The sequence below is a fragment of the Poecilia formosa genome, unplaced genomic scaffold, assembly GCF_000485575.1.
Source record: "Poecilia formosa unplaced genomic scaffold, Poecilia_formosa-5.1.2 Scaffold88, whole genome shotgun sequence".
NCBI classification, from domain to species: Eukaryota; Metazoa; Chordata; class Actinopteri; order Cyprinodontiformes; family Poeciliidae; genus Poecilia; species Poecilia formosa.
Window position 1 is genome coordinate 159,149 of NW_006800027.1, and position 18,523 is coordinate 177,671.

Below are 18,523 nucleotides of genomic sequence, written 5' to 3' on the forward strand. Positions count from 1 at the left end.
TTGCTGCACTGACTAATTAAGATACAGGCTAAGCAACACATGCTGTTTGTCTCACTGCATTACAGGGTGAGACATCAGGAAATCGTAACATCCAGCCACTGAAGTCTGAATATAAGGTGGTAAATGATGGACAGACAATGTTTTAGTGCCTTTTTTTCGATAACTTAAAAGTCTTAAATTTGACTGTTATACTATTACAAAAACTATCTTTTTGTAAAACTGACAATGTTGATGCCTAATCATTCGATGTGTAATTTAGGGAGCAAACATAAAACTGTGATACTAGGTAAAATAATTTCTGGAAGAGTGCGGGTAAGAGTCATAAAAGGGTGAAGGGAAAGGTTTAAAAGGTGCACGGGTGCTCTGGTGTGGAGGGAGATCATTTCAGTGACACGTGGGTGCTTTGCCTGCTTAACCCCCTCTTCTCTTTAAAGAAAAAGGTTAAATGACTTGAGAAAATACAGCCGCACGTAGGAGGAGTGGAGGTGTTAAACCTGGATGAGCGACAGACTAATATAAAAAAAGGAAATCGGTTTCTGAGAGATGTGCTCCGTCCTTCTAAATCTGAGTTCTTTCATTTCTTTCAAATTACACACTTGATGCTCATTATTCTGTTTCCAGTGTCCTGCTGCTGAGGTGGTTTCGCACTGCAGCCTAACGATTTCACACCTTTAAACAAGTCTGACGTCGCTGAAACATTCAGGCTATCAAATTGCGTCTCTCCTTTTCTTCTCCCATGCAGTCATGCCCGATTTGTTTCTCTTTACAGCTGCAGGTGTCTCCCCAATTTAAAGGATCAGACTGTGAAATATAGTTAAAACAACCAGCCCTGCTAAAGTGAACATTTCTCCAACTAATTGCACAAAAAGTGATCCGACCCTGCACAGTTGTCACGGCTCTGGTGACTCCTCCAGAGGCTGACTGGTGTCTGAGCAATCTGGACAACATCTCCTCCCACGCCCACTTACCCGCCCGCTCAAGGGGAAAAGGTCGGGAGTCGTCAGCGCCAACAACCGCTTCTTCTTCCGCGCCGCGGTGCGGGCCAAGTGTCAGCCGCTACTTAATGAAGAGATGGGCTCCATCGATTTTCAGTTTGAACTATCGATCCATCAATCTGCACCCGTGACGGGGCATCTGGAGCGGGATGGTGTCTTGTTAATAGATGCTATCACTCTCGAAGCAGGGTTTGAAATTGGTTGAGATAAGTCGAGATAAAAAGGGGGAGCAATAACAGATTGAGCGTTGCAAATGAATAAATTAGGTAGGCTGAGATTGGAAACAGAGGTTTGTTCTAGAAAAGGAAAAAAAAAAAAATAACCCGACGAGGGAGGTGTTGTTTGAGGCAATAAATCAGAGATCTGCTGTGACAGATCCGACTTTGTTTGGCCAGCTGACACAGAAAACTCTGTCACAGCTGCTGGAAATGCACCAAGCTAAACCTCTGTATTTGTTTGTTGGTTTTCACAGCAGTAGCAATGCGAGGATGATAACAGAGATCTGGAGCTTATTAAGGTATTCGCTTTCCTCTTTTCAGTCAGTCGATGTTTATTTCATTCTGGTTTTACCTCGACTCTCTGCTTTATCTGCATTGCTTCACCTGTAATTTATTTTTTGTTTGGATGAAATTATTGAAAAATTGAGCTAACCTTTGATTTAGAGCCCATAAAAATCACTAAGCTGGCACTTTTCATGCATATCAAATAGGTAGTTTTAACAATACTTATAGTGTTGGTTCTGATTTGATCTTTTGTGTTGCAGTATTGTACAAAGACCTCATGTCAATACTTATTTTGTTTGAATATTTTCATTTCTTTTGCTTTAACTCTTTTTTTCCCCCTCGTTGGAGCATTAATATCACATCCCGTATTATTATTTACAACATTTCTCTAAATGTCTCTGAATTATCTGTATTCCTCTCCAGCCACTTTCTCCTCTGACTGTCGTTTGCAGTTTTTGCACTCCCTTGATTTGTTGATTCAGCATTGGATCATTCGTTAATGTCTCAGTCAAGGCCTGCTGTTTTCAGGATTTTTAAACAGTTCCTGCAAGCACTTTTTGTTTCCAAGTCTTAAGCATCCCCTTGATCCAGAAGTGTGACTGTTCTTAAACGAATAGCTGCTGAGGTGAGCAGGCAGAATACTGCATCAGTTTGATGCAGCAGCTTCTTTTTTCCCCTCCCAATCTGTAAAATATTCTTCAATTTCCTGCTTCGACACAAATCTCTGCTCCCTTTTTTTTTTGTGCTACCCCCGTCACCACTCAGCCCACATGTTAAACTTATCTTCAGATTAAAACATTCTGCACTGATATCGCTCCATTTGCATGCGATGAAAGCATATAAATCAGAGTTTAAACTCTGAATGAAAGCTTTTCAGTGGGTTTGCACTGAGGACGTGCCCCTGCTTTTGCTCTGAGGATTTAATAGATCGCCCCGCTTTATGTCCGCTCTGACACTTAAGAGAAGACAAAAGGGAAACGGTTGTCATCAGGAACAAAGTGCCTGTGACCTTTGAAGCCAGCTTTGATATTCACCTCCTCTCTGTCTTTCGCCTCCCTTCTCCCCCCCCCCGACAGTTCTCTTCTGCACCTCTTTTTGTCTTCTTTAGTACTTATAATCCTACCTCTTATTCCCTCTTATTCACCTGTTCTCTCCTTAATTCTGCGACCTTCATCAGAACAAGGTTTTCTTCTCTTCCTCTTTTGCCCTTCTTTGCTCTTCGTGGCATCCAGTCATGCTGCCAAGCTGCAAATTGCTCCAAATAATTTCCAAATGATTTCTTTCTTCTTTTCTGTGTTTGATACGAGAGCCATGAGCAACCCTCAGTCACTCATGTTTCTGACTTTGGTTTTTCTGGATTGAACGGTGCAGGGTCATATGTCGACAGCCCGCCTCTAATGGCGGGATGAGTCAGCCTCGTTACACGCATCAGGAAGCACGCTGTGTCTTCTCCCTTCCTGCTACACGACGTCAATGGCCATGGATGTCCTTATAATGTAGAGCAGCAGGGGGAGAGGAGACACAAACACCCACCTTGACAAATGCACAATCAAAAGCAAAATGAGGTCTGATAAAGCCCGTGTTTTATTTTTCCTCTCAGTTGGAGATGCTTTGGTTTTGCTTTTTTTTTTTGTTTTTGTTTTTGTTTTTTTAACTAAACAAAGAAGGTGAAACTTTGGATTCATCAATCTGTGAGAATGATTTGTGTGTAGCGCCTCGGCTTTCCCCGCTGAGACAAACCTGGCCTCTGCGCCAACATCCCTGCTAAATGCCAAGCAGATCCACAAAGACAACGTAAAAAAAAAAAAAAAAAAAGCAGGAATCAATTGAAATGGATGGGCAACCCCGTTGCAGGGCGGCTGCAGCTAAATGGAAAATGTCAAGCTCGCAAGAGATCCCTTTTGTTCATCTGTAGAGGGCCCCTGCTGCAGCCCAAACAGAATAACGTGCAGGCAGGGACAGTAAATATCTCACATTTCCCCATTTTATGTCACTTCAACTGCAAGTGCTCTGATAGATGGAGATACTACAGAGAGAGAGAGGATTTGAAATGTACGGTGCACAAACCCGAAGTAGCACAAAATTGTCCAGTTTCATAAATAAAAATCTGGAAGGTGTGAGGTGTATTTGGTATTCATCCCTTCAGAGTCGATACTTTATTGAACCAGCTTTTGCTGCAATGACAGCAACAAATCTGGAGCAAACATGTCAAGCTCTGTCAGATTGGATGGAGATGGAGATTGCCCATGGGCATCTGTTTAATTGGATTTTTTTTTTTTTTTCTGGGCTTTCACTTTTTAATGGGTGAACATTCTTCAACCCACATCGTCATGTTGTAACACGGCTGTATGTTCAGGGTCTTTGTCCTGCTGAAACTTAAACCTCTGCAAACTCAAGGCTTTACTGAGTAAAAGGTTTTCTTCCAGGATTGCTACCTCCATTTATTTAATATTACCCCTGACCACTGACTGCCACCATGTTTCACTGAGATGGTTTGTTCAGTGAATACACAGCACTTTGTTTACAGGTTGCATACGACCAGAGCACCTTTTGCCACATGTTTGCAGCATCCTCTTTGTGACTTGTGGCAAACTGAAATGCAACATCTTACAGCTTTCTTTTTGGCATTCCTCTCTACAGGCCAGATTTGTGGAGTGCACACCTAGTTTTCCTGTCAGTATTTTCTCCCAAATGACCTGTGGCACTTTTAGCAGCTGTTCTGATTGATGCTTTGTTCACCCAGTCTGTAGGTTTGGGTGGATGCTTATGTGGACTTGCAGTTGTTATTCTCTTTCTGCTTTCAGACAATGGACTAACGAAAGTTTGGGTTATTGTTTTATAACGTATCTATGGTCTCCCCAACTTTCTCCTTTGTCTGTCTGTTGTGTCTATTGATCTCAATGCTGTTTGTTCATTAATGTTCTCAAACAAACCCCTGAAGTCTTCCCAGAACTGTTGGATTTCCACCGAGACTAACGAACACACACGTGGGCCCTATCTACTTAGAAGTGTGGCTTCTGAAGAATCGTATGCGACGGATGTCAGAAAAAAGGGGTGTGAATACAAATACAAAGTAATAATTTTATCATTTCTAAAAACTAATAAAAACATGCATCATTTTACTTCCACAATTATGTTCTGCTTTGTGTTAGTTTGTCACATTGAGGTGTGTGGATGTGACAAGAGCTTTTCAAGGCTGTTTAATACAAAATTAATACAAAATTACATGGATAAAAGAGTCATCCTATTAGCTTTGAGGATATTGGATTGAGTTTTTGTTACATAACAACCAACAATGACTCTTTACATAAAATCAAATATGTTGATGAGACACTAAAAAAAATCCCTAATGATCCATCATATAGTGTATTGAGTCATTTGTTGCATCAGAACAACCATTTTATTTGATTAGTCAACCAAAGGACTTGACACTATTATCAAATCTGATAGGAAGGAAGTAATCAATGCAATTATGATTAACCTTTTTTTTTCTTCTTGTTGTTGCTTTGCCATCCCTGTGGCAAAGTGCTGTCAAAGTACCAAAGGATGATACCATTTTGAATGCAGAAAACTGTGAAAAAGGTTTAAATCACACCTAATTTATTCATGTTTTGATGCCGAGGGAGCCGGTTGATGTATAATCTTGTAAAACGGTCTTAACCAGAAAGAAGATATGTAAAATTTGTTCTGCAAAAGAAAAGTGAACAGACACAGCCCATGAGAAAAAGAGTTCCACCTTCTGAATTTCATTTTTTTCTTCTCTCTTGTGTCGAAACTTGACAAAAAGCCAGCAAATACCTGAAGCATGACTTAAAGGAGATATGACTTTCTGAAGTTTTAACATTTCTTCTTTTGTTCTTCACATGTCCTTTATCTTTAATTGTGCAGCCACTGCCAAATAAGTTGTGACCAAGGACAAGCATTGGACATAACATCAGAATAAAAGCTGCCAACAAAAACTTAATTCAGTATTTTTGTGAAAGAATTATGCGTGAAATACACCTAATTACTTTCCAAATCAAATGTGGAGTGCAATCATGTTGATATATCTGTTAGAAACCACAAAAACATAACCAAAATACTTATTTTTAATAGAATACAGCAACATTTTATGAAAAAAAATATTCAAATCTTCCAGAAAACTCAGTGCTAAAGATGATTTTCCATATCCTTTTCTTGATATTAACCAAGCTGGAGAGTGCAGCATTCGGTAGCCCTTTATGTATTGGTGTGCTAAATCTTCCAAACAGCTTCGGCATGTCATTTATGGTTATTGATAGATCAGACCCTAATGAATTGGCTCGTCTCTGACGATCTGTTTGTGTGCACATGTTCAGAGTCCAGCACTTGCTGATGTGTGCGCACTCTGCTGCACAACCTCCCAGCCTTGCAAGCACATCTTTAATCATTATCCAGAGCCATCTTTGTAATTTGTAATCACTGGATAGTGGCTGAGGCTGTGAAGTGTGATCTCCCAGACTCCAAGCTGCCATATTTAATCCAATCCCAGATGCATTATTGCAGACAGGGACACGATCACACAAGCTTGCATGTACAGTGATGGCTGCTAAGTGGATTAATGTCTCTGAAGCTGCAGTAGGATGTCAGAAGTGTCTCTGTTTGAGGTAACTCACTGGACATGACTTGACACGGTGCCAACAGGTTGCATTGAAATATTCGTCTTATTCACTGAAAAGAGGACAGGTACAGTACTTACAGTGTTTTTGTTAGCTGGGCAACTGAAGCACAAGTTATCATTTTAAAGTATTTATTAATTTGTTTGTAAATGTTTGTGAAGAAAAAAAAATCCAAAAATTGTAATATTTTGAAATTCTTTATACATCCCACAAAATGGTTATACCCTTTCACAGTGAATTGCACTTAAATAAGAGCCAATACGCCATTTATATCGCAATGAAATTACTAGGCTACCCTCAGTTGTTATGAAAGTGCTGAATCAAAAATGACTTAAAAGAAATTTGACTGTCCATCATACCCACGTCTAATGCCTTAAAATTGTAGTGACTTCATAATTTCTGACATCGGTACATTCGTACATGTATATCTTGTTTCAAAAGGTTGATAATCTCAAAACTCAGCCCAGTACTTGAGTCTGTTTATTGCTTTGTTTTGGGCCATCTTTATGCTATTGGGTCAAGCGCTACTTGGCTTTCATTTTTCACAAATGTCCTCACATTTTCATTTACACAGACGTAGAGGCTTCTTACAGCCAGCTTTGAAGGTAAACTCACGCATACTGCCCGCCCTGGGCATGTTGGCAGTTGTTCTTAATGCCCTCCATTTTTTCAAATTGTTTTGAGACCTATTTAAGTCCCTTATCTAATAATAGACAATTAAACTGCTACAATTTTCTTTCTTATGGCTTCAAACAGCTCTACTGCTGTCACAATGGTGTTCGTTTTCGCTTCAACAGTCAGGATTACGTTGACTGTCGAAGCAAAATATTTAAGTATAAGGAATGAGTGGCTTTCAAAATACTTAGTAAAGGTCCTCTAATGACATTCACCTAATATAACACCTGTGTGGGATTTAACCATTATAAGTGTGAATAAATGTGGAGGTGTTCCTCTTATCAATTATATTTTTCATCCTATTTTATGAAAAATGTAAGGCTATCCGAGTGTTTTCTGATTTTTTTTTTTTTTTCAAAAACCCTTAATTTACCAACACCATCTGACCTACGAATGCAAGGTAGATGCAAATTGGCCAAAGATCTTTGTCAACATCAGTGAAAATGTTTAACGATTATTTCTGGGTGAAACCATCGATCCGAAGGTGAGGCAGACTGGGGGAGGTGGCTTGACTTTGAGCTTCATTTCAGAAGCTAAATCACAGGCGAATGGACGGCAGACAGTACTGCCAAGACTGTGAGGCTGCATGTTGCCCTTGTCACTGTGTTGTGACTTTACTCCTGATTGGAGATAACAATCTGGCCAAAGGGAGATGCAGTTGCTCCTGGAATTACCCAGCAGGTGTCAATGAAGCGAAGAATCAGATAGGAGGAACCAAGACAGACAGGGTTGGCATACTTTTAGCTTGGCAGAATATTTTTTTTCATCTTGTTCATATTAAAATTGCTCGCATGCTTTTGTTCTGTGCAACTTGTGTCAGTGTCTGCAGCATTTCTGTCGCCGTTAGCTGCTCCTGCATTTCTGTGTTGTATATTGCTGGCTGTTTGCAATCACCAGAGTCCACTAACAATCAATCTCTCTGTTTCCCTCCCTGCCCTAACCCTATATCCATTTCTTTTCCACCTTCACCACCATTTTCCCAATTCCTTCAATCACCCTCTTGCTCACCACTCCCAGCTAACATCCTGACTGTGGTTATCCTGTCCCAGCTGGTGCTGCGTCGTCAGAAGTCCTCCTACAACTATCTCCTGGCTCTGGCTGCTGCTGACATCCTTGTTCTGCTCCTCATTGTGTTTGTTGACTTCATCCTGGAGGATTTCATCTTGGCTTCCTTCCTCCCTCCATCCATAAACAACGCAGTGCAGGTTCTGGAGTTCTCTTCAATCCACACCTCCATCTGGATAACAGTGCCTCTCACCATCGACCGCTACATCGCTGTTTGCCACCCACTTCGCTACCACACGGTGTCCTACCCCGCTCGAACACGCAAGGTGATATTTGCGGTGTACGTCGGCTGTTTGCTATCTGCCGCACCCTACTACTGGTGGCCTGAGTTCTGGCACAGTCTACCCGGGGTGGGCAAAAGCGATGAAGGAGGAGGAGGTGGAGGAGAAAGCAGCAGAAGAACAGTGGCCGAGCACGTCCTAGTTTGGGCTCACTGCGCCACCGTCTACCTCCTTCCCTGCACCGTCTTCTTCTCCCTCAACACCGGCATCGTGCGGAAGTTGCGAAAGCGCCGCAACTGCTTCAGGTTGCGTGGCTATTCCACCGGCAAGACCACCGCCATTCTCCTCGCCATCACCTCTGTTTTTGCAGTTCTGTGGGCTCCGCGCACCGTCTTGATCCTCTACCACTTCTACTCTCCGCCACCCACCTCACAAAGCGCCGGCCGCCTGCTCCACGTGCTCACCGACGTGGCGAACATGCTTGCGTTGCTCAACACTGGCGTCAACTTCTTCCTCTACTGCTTCATCAGCAAGCGTTTCCGGGCCATGGCGACCAACATGCTCCGAGCCCTCATCCACTGCCGGAAGCAGCCGAAGCCATTTTACGCCAGTCACAACTTCTCCATCACAAGCAGCCCTTGGATTTCGCCGGCCAACTCTCACTGCATCAAGATGTTGGTGTACCAGTACGACAAAAATGGAAAGCCCATCTGCATCTCCTCTTGAGTCCACACCTACCAGCAGTGGTCCCTTGAATCTTTCAGGCAAACTGTGGCCACATGGGACTCGTTGAGGTCACACAAGTTTATCCTGTTAGCGATAATAAAATAGATGGCTCAACAGGTGCAATGCACACATCAGATGCATGGTGCAAAATTTCAAAGCCTCTTGTGATCAACAAAGTTATCATAAAGCAGCAAACAGCATCAGTCAGATGCTGTTTGGTCCCTTCGTGCAAAAAACACATCTGCTGAGGATTAAACTTTAGGACAGATGAAAGCATATCACCACCATCGACCCGTGAAAATGAGCCGCCATTTGCAAAACATAAAATAACAAAACAAGATGACGATGAGTCCTTGGTGAATCATCAAATATGTTTTGGTCATGGATGGTCCTTCGTGTTCATGGCAGAAAATGAGGAAGAGCTTTTAACAGATGAGTCTTTTATCTGTTGGGGAAATTGTTGCCGGTCTGACCCCTGCACATCTCACCTGTGGGGGTGATTCACTCAGGCACAACGCAGACAGACTGCCCACTGCCCACGGTCGTGACTGTCTCTGTCCAGAAATGTAAAACAGCTCTGTCATTTCCATTTTAATATGCAGAGGAGTCTCAAATGCATTTTAAACAGGGCTCTTACGAAATGAACAACACGTTCTGACTCTTCTCCTGACTGTGCTGTGCTCATAGTTCGCCTACACGTCAACGCTCACGTCAGAACTCAACCCTGACCATCACTGGACGAAGGAGTTTTCATTCCTCTGTTTGTTGGTGAAATATTTACTCATGGTAGAGATGACTGTTACTGTAGCTTTGCAAAAACACAAGAAAAGAAATGTGACTTGGTGTCAGTGTAGCACTGAGGTATTTTTAAACTAGTTATCACCTTTTCCATTATTAGAATGAGGAAATTTCTGCAACCAGGAGATAGTCCTCTATTAACTATTAATGGTCCTTGATGACTTACTGTTAGCCATCATCCAGATGCATTTAATGAAAGCAAATTAAGATGTCTTTAACCCTTTATCTTTCCAGGAGACCAAGACAGAGAGAGGTAGAGAGGACTAGATATTCTGCTCTCCCTTCCTGTTGGTTTGTTTTCCCCCATCTAAAGCTTTCTGTCCCATTATGCCACGCTGAATCCGGTCTCAGGGCCAAAGTGACGCATTTGAGGTCTCGTCATTCTGCTACTTGCTCTACACATTTTACAGCAAACCATAACCACATTAACTGCATGCCATTGTTGGTTTGTTGAAAGAACACATTTAAATAAAGACATTCCCATTTCTTTTCTTTTTTTCTTTTTTTTGCTGTATGGCCCAAAGACAGCAGACTGAGATCAGTGCACGTTCATCCTTTAACCCTCCATTGCACATTATTAGGGATCATCTATCTAATGAAGCTCTGCTGAAAGGCAGAGTTCTACTAAAACATGTCTAAAGGGATCAGACACATTAAGCTTTTTCTGAGCCTGTAGCTGATCTGAGCATATTTAGGAGACAAATAAACTCCTGTTTAGCGCTTCGATGTCTGAGACACTTCAAGAAGCGTTACTTCGTTTTTGTTTGTACTCTTTAAACAAGACCTTCTAAAGGGTTCCTACATATTTCTCCACTCATAAGTATAGATACAAGAGTTATCTAAAAATGGAAGATAGAGCAACGGATGGATGGATAGATGGATGGATGGATGGATGGATGGATGGATGGATGGATGGATGGATGGACGGACGGACGGATGGAATTTGTAGGCCACTGAATCGAGATTGAAGTCTTAAAATTGAAACAAATGTTCAGACTATTTTCTCTTTTTTTCCTTTTTTTTTAAATGAAAATCAAATTCCCTACACTTCTGCAGATATTTGAAAGCTAGAATCCTGTGTGTAGGAGAGATGGGATGGAGTGGAAAAAAGTAATCTTTTACCAGGTCAGCTTCACTGCCGGAGTAAATGATTGTGGCAAATGATTAATTTTGACTTTCAAATCGAGTAACATAACGATGAATAAAATATGACCGTTTGCATAGTAACTACCGTAGTATGAAGATTTTTAACAGTTGGAAATGCTTTGTTTGATCAACAGTGTATACACTAGCAAAAACTAAATAACATAATTTTTTATGTATTTATTTATTTATGAAAAACTTTACACCCTTATCTTGATCCCTGCTGTATAGACTTTGAAAAAAATACCAGTGTTACTTTACATTTTATTCAAAATAGCATGTAAAAATAATGAATACACTTTTTAGTAAACAATAGAAAAATTTACTGAATACAATTACATAATTAATCTGTCTTTAGAATTGTGCTCCAATGCCTCCTTCCCATCCAAAATGGTAATGTCACTACTGGACAGTAATTCTTTGAATTTAAAAGATTACTTTAGACCTAAATCAGTCACGGTAATTTTTTTTTTTTAAATTTTACTATTATCTTGCATTTGTTTCAATTCAAGTACCATAATGATTGCCAGTAGAGGTTGGACTGCACTATGTTTATAAAAGATTTAAGAGAAACACATGATGATACCTTTGTCTGTGATTGAAAGTCTGATTTTCTGAGCTAAAAATCAGCTGTGTTGGTTAAATTACAACTTCTCTTTGTCACAAGCCCAAAACTCAACATGCAGTATGTACAAAATAATAAAAAAGCTGCTGGATTTAAGATTTTTTTTTTGCCGTCCTACTTAGCGGTGTACATAGTATTATAGCGTAACCTGTGGGAACAATCAGATCTCAGGTTTGGATTTAGTTTCAATACATCTGTGTCCAAAATACTGACTTAACTATGTTGGCTCAGCTGCCTGAGAAAATGTTAACATCCAAAAGATGTACTAAATTATATTTTACAATGTTGCAAGCTAAGCGCTAAGTTTATGTATGAAATAGGAGAAATGTAAGTCTTCTCTGTAAGTCTTCTCACACAATTAATGTAACCAAACTGAAGTGCTACAAACAAAATTACCAGCAATCAAAACAGATAGCAATCACGCCGACATTAGCTTAGCAGCCTAATGGTGCTGCACAAAAACAGAAGAGATTCGTTCCAAACAAATGATAAAGCTATGCTCCTGATGCATCGTCAGGACAGTATCATAGCTTAAACTTTTAATATTGGAGAAAAATATATATATAAAAAAAAAACCCTGGAGAAACAGCAGTTAGGACAAATATTGGTTACTGTACAGAAAAAATCTACTAGAGACCTGAGAATCAATGGTGAGTAATTGAAGTTTGCACAATCACAGGGCTGATGTCGACCATATAATACCGATGAAGTTTTGGTATTATCTGCACTTTATAGTTAGTTAATTGTCAAGCTTAAAGAAAGCATTAAGTTAATCTCATTAACACACACTTGAACGGGACTAACAGTATTAGCAAATGTCTAATCTTAAACGTCTGAGGTCGTCAAATGTTCCTGACAGGAACGTTCCTAATAACCTCTATTAGTGAAATGCAGAGAAATACATTCTTATTGAAATGTTTATAATTAAACTGATCCGAGAATTAGGATTTGTAAGGCTTTACTACAGTATTTAAGCATATTCCTTTTAATGAGAATATAGTCTCTATACATCAAAATAAAAAATAAGGACATTTTCACATATTAAATTTAAAAAAGGAGAAACAAGAATTTGTATATCAATCTAACATAAGATAAAACATCTTAAATGATTAATATATATATAGACTGAAGTAATTAGTCAAGAGGTCCATGATAATAGGTATAGATGTATATATATATAGAACAGGTTGCCAACATTGTGTCTAAAGATATTTTTGCATTGAAACTGATTTGAAAATCCTTCCTTAGCAGTTTTACTGCAAAGGCTATTAAAAAATGAAAGTTGTTATTACAGAGGAAATATTTATATTCACCTTTAGATTGAAATGAGACGTAGTTAGCAACTATTCCCTTGCAGGAACCGATTTTCTTATTTACCTAATTTTGAAAAACCTCCAATATCCCGCTTTCTGCTGCTCACAAGCCTAAAACGGGCTTGTCTTCTGCAAATTTCCCACTTTTTTGTGCTTCACTAATTGATTTTCTCCACAACTGCGAACTGAATGAATGATTGGCGATTGCCATCTGTTTCTCACCTCCTCCATCTCATTCCTCTTTTTCCTGCACGTTACGCCTTAAAGCCCTCGCTCAAAGTTAATTTCTCAAGTGTCCTCTTTTACTCCTTCACTGATTACCTCGGAGTCTTTCATGCTATGGGCGCACTAATGATTTTACTCCATGTTTTGTCATCAGAAAATTGATGCCCATTATTGAAGACCATGAGGGGAAGCCAGTGGATGTTGTGCATTATTTAATGGAGATGAATGACCAGCGGGTCAATAACCAATAATCACTCAGTGAGCTCCTTAACTACCCCCCACTCTTCCCCGGCACTGAATGTAATGGAGCTAAAATATGTGCTTTATTTTAATCAATACTGCTAAATGAGCAGGTTGCGGTCATTAGGAAGGTAAAATTGCGGAAACATTGTTTCTGCCTCGGCCCTGAGGAGCTGGTGCCAGATCGGCGTTGCGCTGACATTCATTTCCGCGTCCAGCTTTTCTCTCATGTTAATGTGACATTTGTGAGGGACTCGCACCTTAATGCCATGCTGGAGGCAGACATGCTGGGAAACCAAAACAGTGGTTAAGTGTAACATCCAGCAGTCATCTCCACTCTGCAAGGCGAGGTCTCTCATAGAGGATGGGAACAAGTGTGGGAGGGGAGGTCATTGCCAAGAAATATTTCCCAGTATGAGGGGGAAAAAACAGGGGCTTTATATTTTCTGGAGCCTGATATTAAGAAGATAACCAAGCATAGATCAATGAGAGGGGTAAATTGTATTTTCTCTCCTACACATCCTCAGTTTCCTCTCTTTCTCTCTCTTCTAGCTCAGCTCCTCAGAGTGAGTGACTGTGTGCGTGGGTGAACAAGTGTACGCACAAATAAAGCTTGTCTTAGACTGAAGCTTTAAATCAGTTTGTGCCATAGAACTAGTAACATATAAAACCTATGACGTATTTAATATAAGACGAAGATGAATACACACAGCACACTGTCATTGTTATATATACCTGAATGTGCAAATGAAGCTTGTTGCATTTCAGTTCAGTGTTTTATGGGATTGTGATTTTCTACAGAAGTACTTTCTTTTTATTTCTCTCCATGGCAGTATTTAAAACTGTTTTATGTGACTGTACAGGCTTGCATAATTAAACATTTTTTTCAGCCTCATGAATGTATCAAAATGTATTACTGTGCTGTATAGAGTATGAAGTGAATTATTGCCTCAAATTTTTTGAATAAAGGAATAAATACAAATTTGTCTAAAGGTTGAGCTGTTGGTGAAATGTGTCTTTGTGTCTCAGTTCAATAAGCTATTCTACAATTAGCATAGAAGATGTTTTTTTTTTTTTAATCACACGCAGTCATAAAGTAGGCAGACAATTATGGCTAATAGTGTTTTTTTTATTACTTTTGATTCATGTCGCTTACAGCTGAAGCCAGATATTTACATTTACTGTTTGAAAAAGACACACAATCCATTTATTTCTCACGTCAAGACATTAAATCAGTTTAAACTCCTACTGCTTTTAGTCAGTTTGCCAAATCCAATAATAATCAGAGAACTGCCTCTTGTCCATTTGAATGCTTGGGTCCAAGTTAAACTTCATGGCTGCCCTCTTGAATGCTTTCGTTGTCCCCTGCACCGTTTTTTATTATTAAAAGTTTGAAAAGAGCTGGCAGATTTAGACATAAACTTTATTTTTTCTTTAACTATATGGTAGGAACTTGCCGTCCTTTTGAAACAAAAACCCAAATACTCAGCAGATTTAGACATAAACTTTATTTTTTCTTTAACTATATGGTAGGAACTTGCCGTCCTTTTGAAACAAAAACCCAAATACTCACGTCATAAGTCCATTACTTCTCCAATTTACAATCAGTTTCAGGAAAGGTAACTATGATGATTAGAAACAAGAGCAGGCGTTTTTGTCAGTGATAAATGTAATTATTTGGACAGTGTTGACTCAGCCGAGCGCAAAAGGAGAAAATCATCTTCATCAGGTGACGCACACACAAACAGCACTGTGCTCGGCAAAAATCATATTAGATTTAAATTGAAGCAGCAACACATTTTTTTTCACCTTTCAAACAACATCCACAGGCAGAGTCAGCCTCTCTTATTACCATATTCACAGCCAGCCAGTTGTTAATCACAGATCTCAGGATAAACCAATTAACACCTCTTGCAACGGAAGAAATTCTGCTATTTTCGAACATTATGCACAAAACGCCAGCAGTAAAATAAAAGAACATTTGTCTGTTTCAGAGAGACAACCTTTCACAACCCCCTTTTTTTTTCAATAAACCCACATTATTGTAGATTATATGAGCTGAGGTCACTGTGCTTTTCATCTCAAGGTAATATAAAATGGGTTCATCTGATAAATGTCCTGTCGACTCCAAACCAGGAGAGGCTCTTGCTTCTCTGTAAGGAGAAAAACAAGGAGAAAAGAGAGAATGAGAGGGGGAGGTGGAAAAAAATTGAGGAAAGATATGTGGCTTCATGTGTGTGTCTGCGCTTCATGTCTGGCGTGGAGATGCAGTAATAAAGATTGATGGGGCTGCCTGATCGCACTGTGATGGGGTTTGCTGCTGATTGCATGTACGAGAGTGCACGTGCGTGAGCGCACGAGCAAATGTTTCTTAATTCATCAATTCCTGTACACCTCAGGCTCATGGAAAGACCAGTGGACCAGTTTGCTGTTTGTTTGTTATTATCCAAATCAAAGGCTGTTAATATTTCAGTGAAGTAATAATTATATGGATATATTTAAGCTGAGCACGAGCCTAAAATGCAGATCCTCCATGCATTGTTCTCATCTGCTCATTCCACATCAGAATCATTCTTATTAAGCTGGGTAACCTAAAATGCATGACTTTAGACGACATTGAGTGTCTACACATGCACAGAGAGAACATGCAAACTCCTGACAACATGCATTTTTCCAGCCATTTTCTCCGTGCACAGAGTTTGCATCTGTTCCCATGTACTCCAGCAGCCCAACCCAAGGTGTGTGTGAGCGTGTGTGTTCTTAGTTGCTGTTGTTCTGGTGCACTGATGTTTTACCCTGGGATAAAAATGCTCTGTCCTGTCCAGAATGTAGCACATGTCTCACACCTTGACCCATTGGTGCAACACAGATCAATGGAAAGTAAAATTGCACTTTACTTCCACACAGAAATACTGTTTTCTCAGAAATACAAAATTTTTCTAAAACTGTGTCAGCTGTGTGATTGATTTCTGTTGCTTTTTTATGCTAGAAACTGAAAAAGTAAACTTAATTTCTAATATTCTGGCAAGTTTTTGTGAAACTTTTAAATTAATAGAAGTGAAAGGGGGAAAAGATATGCAATCACAAGGAAAAAATCTGTCTCCACATTCAGAGTTTTGTTTACTATCTGTTTCGTGATTGTGTTCTTCAGGCTGAGCTTTGATTGAATTCTTGTCAGCCATCTGGTTGTTAATATTTTTTTCCCAAAACGAGTCCTTGAAAGAAACAAAAACCATCTGCACTTGTGGAGAAAAGACTTTTGGTTTTCAGTTCCATCAGAGACATAAATGCTCCCCTTGCACATGCTGGCTTTTAAAATAATAATAATAAAACATTTTTAAAAAGTCCCCAAAAATGTATAACTTAAGCAGTTTGAGATGGAAAAAATGAGAGTGAAATTTTAATGAGACAACCACTCTGATTTAAGGCCCAGAATAAGCTTTCCACCTAATGCCTAATGCTGACGTCCTCAGAGGTTCTGACAGAAATGATAAAGTGGATAATGGCAAATTCAGACGAAATGATGCCACTGATAAAACAGAGGACTGAGCAAATGTCACAGCTGCTACGTTCTACTCAGAAATGGACTTAATGGAAGTTTTACAGTGAACTTTTACCACCAGGAACAGATGGTGAGGTCTAACAGGGGAGATTTCTGTCGTGATTTAGTGATTCAATTAAAGCGTTGATGAACATTATTCACATGCTGAGCAAAGTCATTTGCTTTTTGCAGTTTTTACTACAGGATGGCACTCAGAGGAGGAGGTTGGCAGGTTTGTATAAAGTGAACAAACACATCCACTTAACCTCAATAATGCCTCACCTCAAAAAGAAAAAAAGCTTTGATCCACAATCAGCTAATGGAGTATCAAGGACAGTCATAAAAAAAGTAAATGTTAGAACATTCAGTTTTAAATACAGCAAAACTGTTTCTGTTTGGATTTCATCTTGAGCAGCTTATGAGCATCTGTGGATGTTTTCTTTTTATATTATTTTCTTCTCAGAGGCTGTCTTTATTGCGGCGATGTCGAAGCACTGTATTACATTTTGTCTGTGATGTACAGTAGGTGTCCGTGCCTGCGATTGCTCCAGGCTCACTCTCTGAAATACTCAAGTAATCTTCCTTATTGAGCAATAACCGTAAGATTTTTTTTGTGTGTGTGTGTGTGCGTGCAGACCTTGAGTTTGATATAAAAAAAGAATGACGACTATAAATCAAATAAGATGCAAAAAAAAAAAACGGAGCGGTTCCAACCTGCAATAACGTGACTCACGCTTCCTTTCCTACTGAAAGTTGCCGAAATATTGAAACAGATTTCTGAGACAGTTCCTTGCACATCATCCACATCAGTAATCTGCAAAATTACAGTCACTGCATGTCACACCTGAGCCCTCCCTCTGACTGTGTCTGCCGCAGGTGGGAAATTACGCCATGAGGGCGACAAAATGACAATCTGGGGTAATGTTTCTCTTCAGAGAGGTTCATTCTGCTTTCAGCGAGGAAGTGACTCAGGCAAAACATGCTGTATCGTTCCAGGCAGCTTCGTGAACAATTCACTGGGGAAAGAAATAAAGCAAGTGATTATCTCAGAGAACAGGAAGGAGTCGTGTTATTCTCAATTGAAGGGCCCTTACAGACAAAACCAAACTGTTAGAGATTGTTTTAATGTTCCCATTATTGGTTCCAGGATGTCCTCAAGATACCTTAGCTTGTAGCAGCCTAAGCCACTCTAACTATAAGCTTTATCAAAAGGTAAAGTTTTATGGCTAGTCTTAAAGGTAGAGGTGTCTGCCTCATCGACTAAAACTGGAAGCTGGTTCCACAGGAAAGGAGACTGAAGACTGAAAGATCTTCCTCCCCCCCATTCTTCTTCTGGAAGCTTTTGAAATCACCAGTAAACCTGTAGCCTGAGAACAAAGTGCTCTGTTGGGAATAGGTTGAACCGTCAGATCCCTGATGTACGATCTGAGATAGACAGAAACTAGTTACTTTTACTCAGATTATTCTTTTAAATACTCCCAGGCCAAAACGTATCCCTCAACGTCAACCTCTTTCAGAGAAATCATTGTAGATCTCTCTGAAAACCAATTTAATCCCACTGGCAGCAACTGTTGCGAAACATTTTTGTTTTACTTCAGGAAGCTCTAAAGGTGATGTTTTGGCTTTTGGCAGCTGGTTTAAATTTAGAAATAAAATAACAAGTTGTCTACTCTAAGCAGTATTAATTTAATTTAGCTAGTGAATGGTAACATGACCAGACCTCTTTGCTTATTGCATGCACTGCTGGAGGTAAATCTGTTGCAAACTTGTCAGTAAAATACATTAACAAACATAACTAAACTATTTTTGTACATAT

The 18,523-nt window shown here is 39.7% G+C and overlaps 1 pseudogene; it reads left to right on the top strand.

The window, feature by feature from the left end:
* Positions 1-7,203: 7,203 nt before the first annotated feature.
* On the top strand, positions 7,204-11,091 carry LOC103141727 (probable G-protein coupled receptor 139 pseudogene; annotated as a pseudogene).
* Positions 11,092-18,523: the final 7,432 nt, after the last annotated feature.